The sequence below is a fragment of the Halichoerus grypus genome, chromosome 3, assembly GCF_964656455.1.
Source record: "Halichoerus grypus chromosome 3, mHalGry1.hap1.1, whole genome shotgun sequence".
In the NCBI taxonomy this organism is placed as follows: domain Eukaryota; kingdom Metazoa; phylum Chordata; class Mammalia; order Carnivora; family Phocidae; genus Halichoerus; species Halichoerus grypus.
The window spans coordinates 32872012-32891356 of record NC_135714.1 but is presented as its reverse complement, the minus strand read 5'-3'; the positions used below and the strand labels follow the sequence as shown (position 1 = coordinate 32891356).

The 19345-nt window shown below is 39.9% G+C and overlaps 2 long non-coding RNA genes across 4 annotated transcripts in view; both read left to right on the top strand.

Moving 5' to 3' along the window:
* Positions 1-3786, top strand: part of LOC118525975 (uncharacterized) — a 36916-nt gene extending 33130 nt beyond the window's left edge. For all 3 annotated transcript variants that reach the window (XR_013446323.1, XR_013446324.1, XR_013446322.1), the window contains exons 3-5: positions 1788-1973; positions 2746-2936; positions 3025-3786. This is a non-coding gene — a long non-coding RNA (uncharacterized LOC118525975). The remainder of the gene's footprint in view (positions 1-1787; positions 1974-2745; positions 2937-3024) is intronic.
* A 10785-nt stretch (positions 3787-14571) lies between these two features.
* LOC144381246 (uncharacterized) lies at positions 14572-16277 on the top strand. Its single transcript, XR_013446133.1, has 2 exons — positions 14572-14711; positions 15996-16277. It is a non-coding gene; the product is annotated as an uncharacterized LOC144381246 (long non-coding RNA).
* The last annotated feature ends 3068 nt before the right edge of the window (positions 16278-19345 follow it).

The following is a 19345-nucleotide window of genomic DNA, read 5'->3' as shown; positions in this document are numbered from 1 at the left end:
TTTTCTCTCTGTTAAAAGGACAATTTTCTTAAACTATTGGCCTGCTCTTAATAGGAAATTATAAAATGTTTTTCTTTACATATTAAAATAATCTGTCTAGAAAACAAAGATTCTTTTTGTCAAAATAATTTCTCATGTTGTCTTTATTCAATTTTTGCTTCAAAAAGCTGAACCTTGGGGTGTCTGGCTGGGTCAGTCAGTAGAGCATGCAACTCTTGATCTTGGGGTTGTAAGTTCAAGCCCCACACTGGGTGTAGAGATTACTTAAAAGTAAAATCTTGTTTTTTTTTAAAGATTTTACTTACTTATTTGTCAGAGAGAGAGAGAAAGAGTTCATGCACAAGCAGGGGGAGTGTTAGGCAAAGGGAGAAGCAGGCTCCATTTTAATCAAGGAGCCTGATGCAGGATTCCATCCCTGTGATCATGACCTGAGCTGAAGGCAGACACTTAACTGACTGAGCCACCCAGGTGTCCCAAAAATAGAGTCTTATTAAAAAAAAAAAAAGAGGGTGCCTGGGTGGCTCAGTCAGTTAAGCGTCTGCATGATCCCAGGGTCCTGGGATTGAGCCCCACATCGGGCTCTCTGCTCAGCGGGAAGCCGGCTTCTCCCTCTCCCACTCCCCCTGCTTGTGTTCCCTCTCTCGCTGTGTCTCTCTCTGTCAAATAAATAAATAAAATCTTTAAAAAAAAAAAAAGAAAGAAGAAAAAAGAAAAGCAAGCAAGCAAGCAAGCTGAATCTTCTCTATTAAGAGTTAAGCTTTTTTTTTTAACAACTATTTAATTTTCTTTTGTATTTCTCTGCAGAATCTTTGTCACTATGGTTAAATGGGTGACAAAGTATTATTTCATAGTAATCTATGATCCTACTTGAAGAAATGTTTTAAAACTTTTTGATATTTTTGAAAAACTTCAGAAAATCAAATTCTAAATGAAGTCTTTTTGACCTTGAACTAAATTCAGGATTTTCCAAAGGGCTCCTGGAACATCTCAAAGATTTGTTCTCTCTCCTAACAGAAAGAGAGATGTTACACTAATTAGGCTTATCTGTTACATTAAATTTAATGGGAAGCACTGTCAAAAAACTGATGCTAAATCTTCTTAGATTATATTTGTGTGGATATATGTTATTAATATAAGCATTCCTGATCTTGTATGAAATGCATAGAAATCTGATATGTTCTGGTATAATGTTATCATAATTCTAGTTATTATCTTAAAATGTATATCATAGAAATAAATACATTTCCTTGTCAATTGCATTATAATGAAATCTCATCAGATCTTTAACCATGGCCATTTTTAGGTCTTTTGTCATTTACAGTTGTTTTACTCTGATGCTTTTTTAATAGTGTTCCTGCGAGTTCTTCATCTTCAAGGAGATTCATGGAAAGAACTTTGACAAGTACAGGTTTCTGATAACTCTTTGATCATAAACTGAATTGGATAAGAATTTCCAAAACTAATGAAAAACCTGGACCAAGCAGAGCAAATATTAATTAAATGGCACTGAATGAACTAAGGAGGATGATTATAATTTTTTTTATGACTTTTTGTTCGAAACATTGCTGGTTCCTTAATGTCTTGTTTTTCCAGATTTAAGGAAACCTTTTCTCTTAAGTGATCTATGACTTATAGCAGTTTGGTAAAATATACCTTTGTAACAAAGATGAAGCATTTACCCTTTCTCCCTAGCTGATCCCCCAGAACTCAGAAACTCTTGAGTCCTCTTTTCATGGCAATATAGTTATTTGCATAAATTCAGTAAGAGTCTGTTGTCCTTGTTACAGGACAGAAATGGAAATATTGCTTATATTACCAAGGCTTTGGCTGGAATGTCTATTTTGAGAATGTGCATGGAATCAGATATGACCAGACAGCTTTAAGGGACTAAGGTTGACTTTATGGAGCCAACAAAGCCCCTTGGAAAACTTGGCCTGATACCTTGCTTACAGAGTTCCTGACAGCCTTACCAGGTGAGTAAGGAAGGCCACTTCCTGGCAGTCTCAGAAACCTCAGAATATTTTGGGGACCTTGAAAAGAAAGTAATTTACTCAAATCTATAGGTATTGCAGGTGAAGTCAGATGGTAAGTATGTGGCTTGGCTTTCTAGCCTTAAGAGGCTTTTAAAAGTCCAATCTGGGGCGCCTGGGTGGCTCAGTCGGTTAAGTGTCTGCCTTCAGCTTGGGTCATGATCCCAGGGTCCTAGGATAGAGCCCCGCATTGGGCTCCCTGCTCAGTGGGGTGCCTGCTTCTCCCTCTCCCTCTGCCTCCTCCCCAGCTTGTGCTCACTCTCTCTTGTGCTCTCTCTCTCGCTCACTCCCTCAAATAAAAATAAATAAAAGTCCAATCTGAGATTCCATATGAAAATTTCCAGCAAAGCAGATTTAAAAGAGCCTGTAAGATAAATCACTATTCTTGCTGCACTTATATAAATAATCAGGCCAAGTTTATTGAAACTAGACTTAATTTGCAAACAAATTAGTCTTACTGTGGTTATCTTTGATAAAAGTGGGAGTGATTATAGAGAGAAAAATTATGTTTCAGTAAAACACCTTTGTGGATATAAAATTCTAGTGCTATTAATTGTCTTTGAGGTTTTGTTTTCTACCTATACACTGGACTAGATCCTGAATTCTTCTAGTTTCCTCCAATATATGGCCACAAATCTCCAAACTAACATTTTCAATTTCCTCTCACCCTTCTGACTGGGAACCATTGAAAACTAAAACCACCTTTTTCCCAAAGCCATGTAAGCTAAAGCTGAACAACCTGTTATAAACTTCAGAGAAACCACCACAACACCTCATGTATGGACAGTCTTCATGTCTGTTGCTGTGCAGCTACTCAGAGAGATCACTACAGGCATTCAAACTACAAACCAGGAGAGTCACCACCAGCCCGTACTCCATCTGAAGATGCTTCAAGCCGGACATCTAGTAAGCTTCTTGATTGGCGGCCTTCAGAACCCAGACTCTGAGATCATAATCTGCTCCAATTACTAACAATTTTCTTTTGTTTCCACAGAAATGTCTTCTATTAAATACCTGATTGTTTGAACCACAGGTCTAACTTTGGGAGCCCCCCACATCTCTGCTTCCTGAAATGAGACACAACTATCTAAGTGAAGTGACCTACCCTCAGGACGAACAGACTAGTTCGATGAGATGGAACAATCTACCAATTCAACTTCTAGACTATGAAATTTCTTGGGGAAGTTTCAAAGGCAGGACTGAAGGGGAGCAGAATATACCACCCCAAAATGTGCCACTTTGGCATGTGGATTATTTTGAGCTGAAGTCAGTCAAGACCCAAGACAAACTTCTACCCCCCCTCAACTACCTAAAAGAATTTTGATAGGGGGCCTGGTACAGAAAGGGAGCTATTACCAGAAGACTTACCTGTGTGGCAGGATGACAGTTAATTACGAAACAGGGTTTTCTTATCGTCCTGTGAATTACCCTCCTCCCCTTTGAAGCCCCAGGCCACTATCCCATTCCTTAGCTGAGGATGGCATGTAAGCCTCAACTCCCTGACAGGCCCTTGAGTCTCAGATCTTTGGGGCTCTGGCATATAGGAAATTTAACTTCTTTTTGTCCTGTTAATCTGTCTTATGTCAATTTGATTATCAGACCAGCCGAAGAACATAAAAGGGGAGAAAGGAAAATTTGTCTGCCTCTATACCTTTAACATGACTGTTCTTCACGTGGCAATGCACAGTGGTCTAAAAGACTCGCCTACATCACCACAGCTAATTAAAACAAGAATAAAAAAGAATTAAAAAATTCACTCTCATTGCATCATAGTGCTCCATAGCCAAAACACCTTCCTCCTCCATCTCCCACTTAGCCAACAAAAATCTTGTAATTAAGAAGGGAGGATCCTGGGGCGCCTGTGTGGCTCAGTCAGTTAAGCATCTGCCTACGGCTCAGGTCATGATCTTTGGGTTCTGGGATCGTGCCCCGAGCTGGGCTCCTTGCTCAGTGGGGAGTTTGCTTCTCTTTCTCTCTGCCTCTCTCTTTCTCCCTCTACCCCTCCCCACCCCCAGCTTGTTCCCTCTCTCTCTCTCAAAATAAAATAAATAAAAGCTTTAAAAAAAAAAAAAGAAGGGAGGATCCTTTTCTGACACTTGTCCATATTTAATAATGGGTATAGAAATACCCGAAGAATTTTTACTTCTTTTATTTCATCTCAAGGTTTTTAGCAAAAAACACCCAGAAAATATAGAAGAAATGCTTCTGATTCTGTTGATGTCATGGCATCTTAGTAAAAAAAGCTGTGGACCTCATTATTATGGCAGTGCCACATCTGTCCTTCTACATTTTGCAACATTTATCAATAAAACTCGGATACCTCAATTATACTAGGAGGAACTCACTTTGACACAGCCCTATATTTTCTAGAAGAGACCAACTATTGCTATGAACAAAGGAGAGAATTCAAGAGTAACTATGGAGCTCTAAGGAAGGCAAATGGGTTGGAAGTTGACTGTGGGATTTTCCTTGAAGCTGAAAGTTTGCATAGCAAACAGGCTGCTTTTACTTAGATTCTATGTTTATTTGTAGTGGTTTATGGTGGGGACAGCAGCTGATGAAGAATGTGATACCCCAGGGCGCCTGAGTGGCTCAGTCGGTTAGGCGTCTGCTTTCGGCTCAGGTCATGATCCCAGGGTCTTGGGATCCAGCCCTGCATCAGGCTCCTTGCTTAGCAAGGGAGCCTGCTTCTCCTCTCCCTCTGCCCCTGCTCATGTGTGCTCTCTCTCTCTCTCTCTCGCTCACTCTATCTCTCAAATAAATAAAATCTATAAAAAAAAAAAAAAAAAGGAGTGTGATGCACCTCCCTCCCCCCCACCAGGATTAGAGTGAAGCAAGTAAGTCACTCAAGTAGAGTGTAAAATTTAAAAACTCAGTGATCAAGACAAATAATACCTCAATGCAATATTTTTAAAACACAAATTTGGTACAAACACCCCCATAATGAACAAAATATCAAAACTTTGTTTTTATTTTTTTTTAAGATTTTATTTATTTATTTGGCAGAGAGAGAGACAGAGAGGGAGCACAAACGGGGAGCAGGAGAAGGAAAAGCAGGTTTCCCACTGAGCAGGGAGCCCGACGTGGGGCCTGGGATCATGACCAGAGCCAAAGGCAGATGCTTAACAACTGAGCCACCCAGGCACTCCCCAAAAAATCAAAACTTTAAAAAAAAATAGGATCAGTATTACTAATTTTCTCTTTTGTTTCAGGTTCCAATATAACTAGGCATAACACTACTTGGCATTGCCACTGAGCAAAGAGTATAGGCAGACAGATCTGCCTTCAAAATACTTGTATTTTTTGCAAGTAAGTTTGGATAGTGGTGATCAAGGCAAATGCTAGGATGTCACCTCCATAATTTCCAGAATCAAGATGGCTGAGCATTGATCTTTCTAACCTCCTTTTTTGAAAATCTCCAAACACAGTCAGAACGAGAAACAGAAACACAAACCCCATCTTCAACAAGACTAGGAAATATCTGTAGCCCCAACCCACAGCACATGAAGACAAAAAGCAGGTGGAGGAACAGAAACTAAATTCGCAGAGGGGTTGGAGCACCTGGGTGGCTCAGCCCCCATGTCGGGCTCCCTACTCAGCTGGGAGTCTGCTTCTCCCTCTCCCTCTACCCCTCCCCTCCCCCAGTCGTGTTTTCTCTCTCTCTTTCTTTCTCTAATAAATAAATAAAACCATTAAAAACTTAAAAAAATAAATAAATTAGCAGAGCAGAAAAAGGCCAAACTTTGTTGGAGAATGTTCTTAAGAAGCAAGACAACTCACTCCAGAAAGGCTTAGCAACTGAAGCCTGTCCCCTAGAAGGCAGTGGTAGGAATGGGGCACTGAAAGCAATGAGGGGTGTCTGAAAAGAAGCAGTTAGCCCCACAAGCCTTCCTCCACTCCCATCAGTCAGGCACCCACCCCTCCCCAACTCCCACAAGTACTTTACTGGGGAGAAACAACCTGAGAGGCTTTGGGGGAGCACCAGGCAGGAAGAGGGCAGGGTGAGGCTTTAATGAAAGACTGCCTACTGAACCATGAGACTCCTCAGTCCCTTACCTCACCCTGTGGTACAGCACCACCAGCCAGGCTTATCCTTCTCAGGCAGCAGATTAGAGGCTCTCTCCAGATAAACTAAATTGCTACAGAGAAAATGCCTACCCATACTGACATTTGGGGGACCACACCCACACCCACACCCACAAGCTGGCTGACTACCTCCTCAATCTAAAAATAAGCCCACAAGCTAACAAGACCTGCCCACTCACACAGAGTTTCCAATCAGCTTTGCAGTGATTCGTTTAAAAACCTGAACAAACCTCCAAGGATCACCAGATCTTCGAGGAAAGCTTCCAACAATAAAGACAGAGGCCAAAACAAATAAACCGAAGGGGAAGAAAAAGAACTCAGCGGAAACAGATAATGCAGACGGTAGAAGAAAATTTCAAAAAGTAAATTAATTTTATCAGGGAGATAAGATTTTAATCCCATGAAATAAGAATGAAATTCTCTCAGAAGTAAGGAAAAGGAGAGAAATGAAAGGGGAGAGGGAGAAAAATTAGAAACAAAAGGTGATTTTGGAAATTAAAAATGAGGGTAAAATATAAAAGATAACAAAATTAAAGTATTAATCTGAGAGTTTCAACATCTAACTAAAAGAGTTCCCCAAAGAGAGGACATTGGGAACAAAATTATCAAGGAAATAGCACAAGAATATTTCCCAGAAATAAAGGTCAACGGGGCACCTGGGTGGCGCAGTTGGTTAAGCATTCAACTCTTGGTTTAGGCTCAGGTCGTGATCTGAGGGTTGTGAGATAGAGCCCCACAGCAGGCTCTGTGCTCAGCGTGGAGTCTGCTTGAGATTCTTTCTCCCTCTCCCTCTACCCCTCCTGCTCATGCTCTCTCTCTCTCAAATAAATAAATCTCTGAAAGAGAGAAAAGAAAGAAAGAAAGAAAGAAAGAAAGAAAGAAAGAAAGAAAGAAAGAAAGAAAGAAAGAAAGAAAGAAAGAAAGAGAAAGAAAGAAAGAAAGAAAGAAAGAAAGAAAGAAAGAAAGAAAGAAAGAAAGAAAGAAAGAAAGAAAGAAAGAAAAAGAAAGGCCAAGTCTCCAGTTTAAAAGTGCATATTGAGGGCACCTGGGTGGCTCAGTCGGTTAAATGTCTACATTCGGCTCAGGTCATGATTCCAGCGACCTGGGATTGAGTCCCTCATGGGGCTTCCTGCTCAGCAGGGAGTCTGCTTCTCCCTCTACCCCTCCCTGCTGCTCATGTGCTCTCACTCTCACTCTCTCTCATGCTCTCTCTCAAATAAATAAATAAAAATCTAAAAAAATAAAAAATAAAAACACATATTGAACATGCAATTATGGAATCATTATGTTGTACACCTAAAACTAATGTGTCAGTTGTATCTCAATTTAAAAAAGCATACTGAGTGCTCAAGATAATAAATTTAAAAAACAGCAACACTAAGACATGTCAACTTGAAATTTCAGAACACCAAAAAAAGAGATGATTCTAGAAGCTTTCGAAGAAAAAAAAATACCACAAACAGAAGATTGAGAGTTAGAATTATATTGAATTTCTCCACAACACTGAATGCTAGAAGACAATGGATCATTGTCCTCAAAATGCAAAATTCAAAAATGGTTTTTAACTTTGATATATTTAGACATGCATAGTATCACAATGTTTATCTTCTTTGCACACTTCTTTGCATGATGACATTAGAGGATACACTCCAGCAAAATAAGAGAGTAAACAACGAAAGAGTAAGTCATCAGATCCAGGAAACTGGGGAGTGCATAGATGACCGCTGTGTAATAGGTCTAGAAAGAAATTAGTACAGATCCAAGTAGGAAGACAAATACCTCCAGGAGGGAGGTCTACATGGGGAAGAAATGGCAATGATAGTGTGGAAAATGGAATTCACTGGCATTTTACAGAGGTCAGAGATTCAAAGAAAACTAAGCAGAGGGGGGAAAAAGGGGGCAGGTGTTAAATATCATTATTCTACACTTTCAGGCTCAGCAGTACACAATTATTACATGCTAGTGGTACTGAAAACTCTAGAAAGTTAAGGAGGAATCCCACATTTTCCTAAATACAGAAAAACTTTTATGCATAAAGATATCCTTTACAGTGGGTAATTATAAAATTAAATAGCAAAAATAATCTAGATGTCCAACCAGAGGGGAATAGTTAAATAAATTACGACATATCACTTGATGGAATTTAAATTAATAGCATGACCACATTTTCTGCATACCAAGGACTCATTTTAGAACCTACCTTGAGAGCAGCTTGTTAAATTGAAAGGAGGAATTGAGAAAAGGAGAATGAAAGTTGCTTGTGTGTTACTGTTGTGGGAAACTAAAACTAAATGCCTTATAGAGATGTCAATCAAGTAAATCCCAAAACAGGCAGCCTCAGAGCCCCATGTTGTTAGTATTTAGCATTGTATGAAGTAGGAAACAGAAGGTAAATGTTTTGGTAAACCTGTCTCTGATGGCTTTGGGAAGAAAGACACAAGGGTCAGTGATATGATCTCGAAGTGGTAGAGCCTGGAAAGAGACAGATGACTGCGGCATTGCTGACCTACTTCAAGAGTGATTCACTTTGCAATAGGAAACAAGTCAGGAAAGATCTTGGTTATAGCCAAGAACAGAGGGCTCACCTTCCTCTTTTCCCAGGACAAGATCTTCAGCCAATCAAAGAAACTGCCTTTCTACCCCAGCAGCTCCAGGCATGAGGTCCTGGCTGCTTCTGAATAGCATTAGTTAGGCAAGGAGGCAAGGATCCCTGCAAACTCTCCTGGTGACTCCAAGCCCCAGAGGCTCCAAAATCATCTGCCAGAACTCTGAGCCCTTTATGCAATAGAGCTGTTAGATGAGTTCGACAGAAATGCCCCAAATGCTTGAAAAACTGATCAACTTTGGCTCTACATTACCTCCAAACCACAAAAACACAGTATGAGAAGTACAAGAGTCTATATTACATTTTCTTAGTTAAGACTATTTTGAAACAGAAACTCCTCCAACTCCCTTCAGTGAAAAAAGAAGATTCGCCATAGTGATGCAGGGGAATCTCTTGAACCCATGGGTTGGAAACATAGCTGGGAAACCAGGAATAGAAAACTGTCACAAACCAGACAAAATGCCCTTTTAGTCTCTAGTCTGTCTCTCTCCCTGACTCCCTTTCTTCTTATCAACCACTTTTGACCAATATTTTGAACTCACTGGTTTAATTGTCCTTCACTGGCACCAGTCTGGCAAAAATCCCAGCCTGGATCAATCCAACATTTCATATCATCTGTAGGTGGACCTGTGTTGCTAGGGACAGCTGGAGAAAACCATACGGTGCAGATTGATATGATTGGGAACAGTATGAATTCATGGTCTCCTATATCCGCTAGGCCCTTAATCCTGCCCCGGGATTCTTTGGCTCCTCTATTCTGTTCACACATCCATTCTTCACCCCTCTCCTCCACTCTTCTCCCATCTCCCATCTTGCTGCCTCTCCCTTATGAGTACCAAATCCCCTCATCTCTTACTTTAGAAAGAAAAGGAAGTAGTAGTAATAGTAGATTATTAGAAATAATGACAGAAGAATATAATAATAATAGAAGAGAACTCTGTTAACTCTCACCAACCAACCATTCTTTGATCTTTCTCCTGTGAAATAGACAAGGCATCTCTTCCCCTATCTCTTTACCATGTTTCTTCAACCTCCTCAGGGGTCTCACTCCACTGATTATCCCTGCCTTACATATTACATGCTGAAGACTCACAACCTCAGCCCTTCACCCCCTACCAACTAACACCCATTTACATTTTTAGTTTAAATTTTTAAAAGTGTGGCTTAAGCACGAACTATTTTAGACTGTGTGCTGGAGGATATTGTGGTGAACTAGACAGATGTGGTCCCTGTGAACTTTCCAGCCCAGGAGACAGACTTTGAGTAAAGAATTATAAGTCTGATTTGTGTTAATTAATGGGAAGTACAGGATGCTGTGGAAATACGTAGTAAGGAAATTTAACTTTATCTAGGAAGGCAGGTAAGCCCTTCTTGAGGAAGGTAAAATTTAAAGCTGCCACTTAAGGAATGTATAAAAATTCAGTAAGAAGAAAGAGGTTTAAATTCTATGCAGGCCTAACCAAAATCCTATCAGATTTTCATGAAACTTGACAAGTGTATTCTAAAACCGAAATGAAAAATGGGGCACCTGGCTGGCTCAGTCAGTAGAGCATGTGACTCTTGATCTTGGGGTGGTGAGTTCAGGCCCCACGTTAGGTGTAAGCTTACTTGAAAACAAACAAACAAGTAAATAAATTAAAATTAAATAAATAAAATTGAAATGAGAAAGAATAAGGTTAAGAAGCACCAAAACAATCTGAAGAGGAGTAAGATGGAAGAACTTGTCCTCTGAAGACCTATCATAAAGCCATAGTAATCAAGACAGTATAGTCTCAGTACAGAAATAAAATCAGAGCAATGAGACCCTCTCTATGCTTGTGCTTTCCTACTCATCCTTCAGGACACAGTATGAATTATCACTGCCTCCAGGAAATCTCTGACAGTTCCTGCCCTCAAAATCTTGACTAGGTTCCATCTTGTGGTGCTTCCATGATAGTTCCCTGACAGTTAACACATTTACTCTAATATCTGCTTCCCCCGCTCACTATTAGGACAGAGATCATTACTCTTTTTCACTGTTGGTCCTCAGCCTACCTGGCATTCCTTTAAGGGAAGACTTGAAGGACTACCTTAAAGGCAGTATGAAAACAGTGTTATTCCACCCCACCCCAGCCTATCTCTTGGTACTGTTGACTTCCCATCCACTTTCCCTCATTTATTGAAGACATCAGTACTTTTGGCCATAGTCATATCCTCAAAAACCCAGCCAATTTTCTGCGTTTATTATCTACAAAGACAATCCATCCAAAATTTGTCTTTGCAGTTTCCTGACATCGTCATCTTTCAATAGATTCAATCTACCTCAGCTTCTCACTTGAAGGGTCATGAAGTCTACCTTCAAAATCATGAATTCAACCTTTCTACTGTGGACATAAAGGAATGTTACCTAAATGAGAACAAACAGAGGCAATTTTTTCAGAGCTTGCTATTGCAAAGGAGTCAGCCACAATCACTTGCTTTTGGCAGAGACTCCAGGGCAAGCAAGAAAGCTTTATAGTAAAAAAAAAAAAAAAAAAAAAAAAGGCTCCAGGTATGCTCTGGTTGGTGGTTGTTGGCATGAGGAAGCTGGAGGCATCTAGCTAGAAATGAGACATCTTATGTGATTGCTTTAGGGAGCACATGTGGCTCTCTCTTGTTCTGAGTTGGAAGGGAGGTCCAATAAATAAATTAATAGGGAGACCAGCAGTCATTGACCAAGTCCTGATCATTCCATGCCCATTGCTGCAGAGGTTATGGTCAGAATTCTATTGCCATATATGGTTTGGCCATTGTCCATTTGTACATTCAGTCTTTTACTACGCATTAAGCATAACCTTCAATCTTTCCAGTACCTGTCCAATTATTCCCTCTTTGATGATTTTTCACCTTACATTTGGACTAGTTGCCATTTCTTACTGGATTTTTTCTTTTCTTTTTTAAGTAGGCTCCATGCCCAGTGTGGGGCTTGAACTCACAACCCTGAGATCAAGAGTTGCATGCTCCACCAACTGAGCAGCCAGGCATCCCTTACTGGATTTTCAATTTCTCTGTACCGGATATTTTCCTTCAATATCCAAGTAAGTTGCAGTCTTTTACAACAAAACAAAACAAAACAAACAAAACAAAGCGAACAATAGCCCCACATCTGAATTCCATCTTTTCATCTACCAACCCACCACTAACCTTTGCAAGGAAACTTCTCATTTTTTCCTAATTTTTGGATCCACCAAAAGCTTCATTCCCATCTCTTTTCTGTACTTTCCCTGAGGCAGTCTTTATTCTAAAACTGATATATATCATTACCATCTTTGTATGTATCTGAATTTTACCGTTAGGTTTAACTATACAAAGTTTTAATATTTGATCCTTCGGCAGTATAAAATAAATAATTTAATTTCATTCAAGCAGGTATAAATGTATGTAGCCCTAAACAATATGGACCATGGGTTTTTTTGTTAAAATTTTACATAAATATATCTTTAAAAACTTGCTTCTTATGCATAGTTATATTTAATTTTTTTATTTTGAAATAATTATAGAGTCACAGGAGGTCATAAAGACAGTACAGAGAGATCCTGTGAACGCTTCATCCAGTTTCCCCCAACAGTTACATTTTATATAACTATAGTACAATATCAAAACCAGAAAACTGACATTGGTACAATGTGTGTTTATAGTTTTATACCATTTTATTATGTAACCACCACTGCAATTGAAATACAGAACTATTCCATTACCACAGATGTCTCCCTGTGCTGCCCCTTTATAGCCATACATACACACCCTAAAAACTCTGACAACCACTAATTTATTTTCCATTTCTATAATTTTATCAGTTGTAGAAAGCTATATAAATGGAATCATGCAGCATGTACCCTTTTGGGACTGGCTTTTTCACTCATCATAATGCCCTTGGGATCCATCTAAGTTGTTACATGTATCACCAGTTTATTTCTTTTTATTGCTAAATATTCCATGGTATGGATGTATGACAGTTTATTTAACCATTCACCTATTGAGGGACATTCTGGTGATTTATAGGTTAGGGCAATTACAAATACGGCTGCTATGAACATTCCTGTACAGTTGGTATGTGGACATTAATTTTCATTTCTTCATGATAAATGCCTAGCATGCAAGTACTGAGTTGTGTGATTAATGTATGTTTAGTTTTTAAGAAACTGCCAAATTTGTTTTCCAGTGTGGGTATACCATTGTACATTCCCATAAGCAGTGTATGAGCAATCTAGTTTCTCTACATTCTCGCCAACATTTGCTATTGTCACTACTTTTTGTTTGTTTATTATGTCTTTTCTAATAGATGCGTAGTTTTATCTCATTATCGCCTTAATTTTCATTTCACTAATGGCTAGTGAAGTTGAACATCTCATTTGCATCAGTATAGTGTATTTTCTTTGGTAAAAAAGTCTCTTCACATCTTTTACCCTTTTTCTTTCTTTTTTTAAGATTTTATTTAACTATCTATTTTTTTATTTAGAGAGAGCGTACACACATTTTTTTAAAGATTTTATTTATTTATTTGAGAGAGAGAGAGAGACAGCACAAGCAGGGGGAGCAGGAGAGGGAGAAGCAGACTCCCCGTTGAGCAGGGAGCCCAATGTGGGGCTCGATCCCAGGACCCAGAGGTCATGACCTGAGCTGAAGCTTAACCGACTGAGCCACCCAGGCACCCCTCCTTTGGAACTTCTTTATCCAGTCTCTCGACATTGGAGTCTCCAGGCTCAGTCATTAGCCCTCTTTTCTTGACCCTCTATACATTTGTCCTCTACACTGTACATTCCATCCATTTCCATGGTTTCAAATACCAAATTAATTTCTTTACAAAAGACTTCTCTTGTGAGCTCCAGATCCTTATCTCTAACTCCTGATTCAACATCTCCACTAAGATGTCCCACATTTGGTTATCTCAAAACTTAACATTTCCAAAACCTCAGTATATCCACAGCCATCTTATAACATAAATCTAATTTTACATAACTTTCCAAGGTCCCCTACATGTTTGAGCCTTCATATATGTCACTTTTCTCTGCCCAGAATGCCTTCTCCTTTCTCTTTGCATAGTTAACTTTTCTACTCATTCGTCAAACCTCAATTTAAATGTTAATTTCCTGGGGCGCCTGGGTGGCTCAGTCTTTAAGCGGCTGCCTTCGGCTCAGGTCATGATCCCAGGGTCCTGGGATCGAGCCCCGCATCGGGCTCCCTGCCCCGCGAGAAGCCTGCTTCCCCTCTCCCACTCCCCCTGCTTGTGTTCCCTCTCTCACTGTGTGTCTCTCTGTCAAATAAATAAAATCTTTAAAATAAATAAATAAGTAAATGTAATTTCCTCAGCAATATCTTCACTAATCATCTCCAAACAGGGTTATATTCCCCTTTACTTTTTCTTCAGAGACCCTATCACAATTATAATTTAAGTATTTTGTTTATGTAGTTATTAATATCCATCTCCCCCAGTGTGTGTCTTGCTCACTGTGGTATATCAAACTGTCAGCACAGTGCATGGTGCATGACAAATGTCTAATAAATATTTGTAGAAAGAATGCATAATTTTTTTAAAAGATTTTATTTATTTATTTGAGAGAGAGTGAGCAAGAGAGAGAGAGCACAAGCAGGGGGGAGCGGCAGGCAGGGGGAGAGGGAGAAGCAGACTCCTCTGCTGGGATCATGACCTGAGCCGAAGGCAGATGCTTAACTGACTGAGCCACCCAGGTGCCCCAAGAATGCATAATTTTTAAGTGAATATTTGAGTAGCTGAATGAATAAATATTTGAATGAAACATTTCAAGAATCTTAAAAAGATTTAAAGATTTTTATTTTATTTATTCAATTGACAGAGATACAGAGAGAGAGAGAGCATGAGCAGGTGGAGAGGCAGAGGCAGAGGGAGAAGCAGGCTCCCCGCTGAGCCAGGAGCCTGATGTGGGGCTTGATCCCAGGACCCCAGGATCATGACCTGAGCCGAAGGCAGATGCTTAACCATCTGAGCCACCCAGGTGCCCCAAGAATCTTAATAAGATTTATATCATTGATTCACTAATCACTCTTCTGGGACTTATCTTATGTGAACAATACTAAATACAGTCAAAGCTTTACATATAACCATATTTACTGCAGTCTTCTTATAACAAAATGTATAGATGATCCAAATATCCTATAAAAGGAAACATAAGTATATTAAAATTAAATAATTTATTTCCAAATCTAGCTGATTATCAGAATCCCCTAAGGAACTTTTATTAAAAATAGAGATTTCTGGATCTCACTCTAGACCTACAATATTAAGCTCTCTATGAATGGACACAGGAAAAAAATTCCTTAGATTCTTCTGACAATTAGCCAGGTTTTGGAACCACTGGGTTTAGTACGAAGAATATAGATTCTGAAGTAAGACTAACTTTGCTGCTTATCAGCCCTATGACCTCAGGGAAGTAAATTTTCAGACTTCCCTGAGGCACAGTCTCCTCATCTGTAAAATACCAATCCCTGGGGTGCTGAGGAATGAATAAAGTAATGTCTATAAGGTTTTGGACATGCATATTAAGTACTTTGCTATTAGTGTTAAGGTACATTGGCACTATAGAATATTCTACAGCTATCAAAAAAATCTTTCTGAAATGATTCTTATCCTCCTATGTCTTAGTCAAAGTCCTAGAAGAAAAGTTTAGTACACTCAAACTGGGTAATTTGAGGGGATTTAATAAAGGGATTATTTACAAAAGGTTAAGAGAAATCAATAAGATTACTGCAGGACTTTGGGTCTGTCAACAATGGCTATCATTCCCAGGCCTGAAAGAGAGACCCCAGAAAGGGTAGCTACGTGGAGAGAGAGAGAGAGGCTCTGACAGGAGCTGGGACCTTCAGTAAAGGGACAAAGCCAACCCATAGCAATCCCTCAAAGAAGGAGATAGAAATAAATACTCTGTTCCCTATTGGCCAAATCCATATAGAAAAACCCAATAGAACCTATTGATGAAGTACTTACTGGTTCACATCCAGGGACACAAAGCAGAATGGAGAAGGGAGGGGAGTGGATTCTGACTAAAGAAGGATACGAATGATAGACATAAGTATTTCAACTGTGTAAAATATCCATAGCACTTAAGATTGTAAGTAAATACATCAACATTTTAATATTGGTTGTTTTGGGGAAGTGGGATTATGGATTACCTTTCCTTACTCTTTCTAATTTTTTGAATATTCTAAGAGTTTCAACAATAATAATAGTTAACATTTATTGAGCACTTACTGGTTTTTTGTTTTTGTTTCTGTCTTTTTAGGATTTTACTTTTTAAGTAATCTCTACATCCAATGTGGGACTTGAACTTACAACCACGAGATCAAGAGTTACATGCTCTACTGACTGAGCCAGCCAGGCGCTCCTGAGCACTTATTGTTGTATGCGCATATGTGTATTAATACATATCATCTTTTCAACTACCCCATAAGTTTGGTACTGTTAACTATCCTCATTTACAGATGAAGAAATCGTGGCTAAAAGTGACTTGTTAGAAGTTATACATCCACAGCAAATAAACTATGGAGCCATGATTTAAACATTATCATTCTGCTCTAGAGTCCGTGCTTTTAAAAACTACTGTTATATTCACAGTAGAAAACAAGAAAGACTTTTACAAAGAAAAAAATGAATAAGCTTTGTTTCTTTTTTTTTTTTAGTGCGTGCACATGTGAGCGGGGGTTGGGATGGGGAGAGGGAATCTCCAGTGGACTCTCCAGCAGACTCCAATGTGAGCAAGGAGCCCAACATGGGGCTCAATCTCATGACCCTGAGATCATGACCTGATTCCCAAACCATAAGTCTGTCACTTAACTGACTGAGCCACCCAAGTGACCCTGAATAAGCTTTTTTTTTTTTAAAGATTTTATTTATTTATTTTTCAGAGAGAGAGAATGAGAGAGAGAGAGCACAAGCAGGGGGAGCAGCAGGCTGAGGGAGAAGAGGGTTCCCCGCTGAGCAAGGAGCCTGATGTGGGGCTTGATCCTGGGGCTCTGGGACCACGACCTGAGCCGAAGGCAGATGCTTAACAAACTAAGCCACCCAGGGGACCCTGAATGAGCTTTGTTTTAAAGATAAACATTTATAGTACTTTTTCCTGCTATTCAATTAAAATTAAAAATATAATACATGTAATACCCATCCTATATATACTATATAATATTAATAAGCAGTTTAGTATATATAGTATAGTATAATAAACATAGTAATGTATAATAAAATAATAAGATTTATGTATTTGATTCACTAATATCACTTCTTCTTTCTTAGTAATAAAATCTCTGATTTTCATCTGGGCATGGGGCCAGCCAGAATAATGACTACATTTTCCAAATCCCCATATAACTAGGTGTGGTCATCTCTAAATTCTAGACAATGAGATGTAAAGTAGAAGTTATGTATGCAACATCTAGAAAGTATCTTTGAAGGGAGGGAATAAGCACTTCTCCCCTTTGTCCTTTCTGTTGGCTGGAATGAGGATATGATGATTGGAGGCTAAGCAGCCATTTTGGATCATGAGGTTAAAACCACATCTTAAGTTTGACTAAGTAGCAATGTAAGAAGAATTTGTACTGAAGAAATAAGTGTTGGGGAAGATGTTGAGAAAAATGAACCCTCGGAGGGGCGGAGCAAGATGGCGGAGGAGTAGGAGACCTGGATTTCGTCTCCTCTCAGGAATTCAGCTGGATAGGGATCAAACCATTCTGAACACCTACAAACTCAACAGGAGATCGAAGAAAAGAATAGCAACAACTCTCTGAACAAAAAAGCGACCACTTTCTGGAAGGTAGGACGTGCGGAGAAGTGAATCCGAGGCGTTATTCGGGAGGATAGATGGCGGGGGAGGGGCCTCCGTCGGCCGCTTCTGGCAAGTGATAGAGCCGCGGAGCACAAAATCGGAACTTTTAGAAGTCTGCTCCGCTGAGGGACGTCACTCTGGTGGCGAGGGGGGGGGGTGGAACCCTCGCGGGACAGTGTGGTCTCAGGACCCTCGGGGTCACAGAAAGACCGGGGGTGCCTGAGTGCGGCAGAGCTCCCAGGTATCGGAGCAGGGAAGCCGGCTGCAGAGACGGAGCCCAGGCGCGGGCTCTCAGCTCGGGGTTGCTATAAACCGTGATCCGCGGCACCGTCGGGCCACTGCTCCTCCAGCAGGGACCCAACAAGCGGCAGATCCGGGGAGACTCACCTTCTTCCCCCGGGAGGAGAGGTGCGGGAGCTCACCGCGGGGATCTGCTGGGTTTGGAGACTCCACCCGGGGTCGGGTGCCAGATAGAAAGGCGCGGTCACAGGCCGGGTGAGTGCGGAGTGTGGCCGGAGACCGGGGAGACGGGAGTGACTGACTGCTTTTCTCTGGGGGCTCGCTGAGGAGCGGGACCCCGAGTTCTCGGCTCCGCCGGGGCGGAGACCGGGAGGCCGCCATTCTCACTCTCCGCCTCCAAAGCTGTACGGAAAGCTTGCAGGGAACAAAAGCTCCGGAGAGCAAACCCGAGCAGATTACTTAGCCCGGACCGGCAAGGGCGGGGCAATTTTGCCTCCGGCAAAGACATTTGGGAACCACGGCAACAGGCCCCTCCCCCAGAAGATCAGCGAGAACAGCCAGCCAAGACCAAGTTTACCGAACAATGAGAACGGCAGAACTCCAGCGCTAGGGGAATACTGCACATAGAATTCATGGCTTTTTTACCATGATTCTTTAGCCTTTCAAAGTTAATTATTTTTTTAACTGTCTTTTTTTTTTCCTTTTTTCTTTTTTTTTGAATTTTTCTTTTTCCCTTTTTCAACCAACATCTTATCAATCCCTTTTTTAAAAAAAACATTTTTATTTTTCATTTTTAAAAGTCATATTCTATCCCTTCATAGTAGTTACCCGTATTTTTGGCATATATATATAAGTTGTTCTCTCTTTAAAACCTTGAGATAGTTTCTTCTAACAGATCAAAATATACTCTAAATCTCTAGTGTATGGTTTTTTTCTACTCCCCTGCCTGATCACATTCTCTCCCTTTTTTCTTTCTTTCTTTTTTTTTTTAATCCTCTTCTTTCTTTTTTCAAACAACTTATCAAATCCTTTTTTAAAATTTTTTATAATTTCCATCTTTACAGTCATATTCCATCCCTTCATCATATCAACCCTTATTTTTGTACATATATAAGTTTTTCTTTCTTTAAAATTTTGGGAGGGACTTTCTTTTAACAGACCAAAATACACCCAAAATCTAGTGTGTGGCACTGATCTATAATCCAGCCTGATCATATTTGATCACATTCTGGTTTTGTTTTGTTTTGTTTTGTTCTGCTTTTGTTTGTTTTTATCTTTATCTATTTCTTTTTTCTTTTTTTCTTTCCTTTTCTTTTTTCTCTGTTTCCCTTTCTTTTCCCACTGCTTCAGGTCTTTTCTGATTTGTTTAGAGTATATTTTCTGGGGATGTTGTTACCCTGCTAGCATTTTGTTCTCTCATTAATCTATTCTCCTCTGCACAAAATGACAAGACGGAAAAAATCACCTCAACAAAAAGAACAAGAGGTAGTACCGACTGCCAGGGACCTACTCAATATGGACATTAGTACGATGTCAGATCTAGAGTTCAGAATCATCACTTTAAAGATACTCGC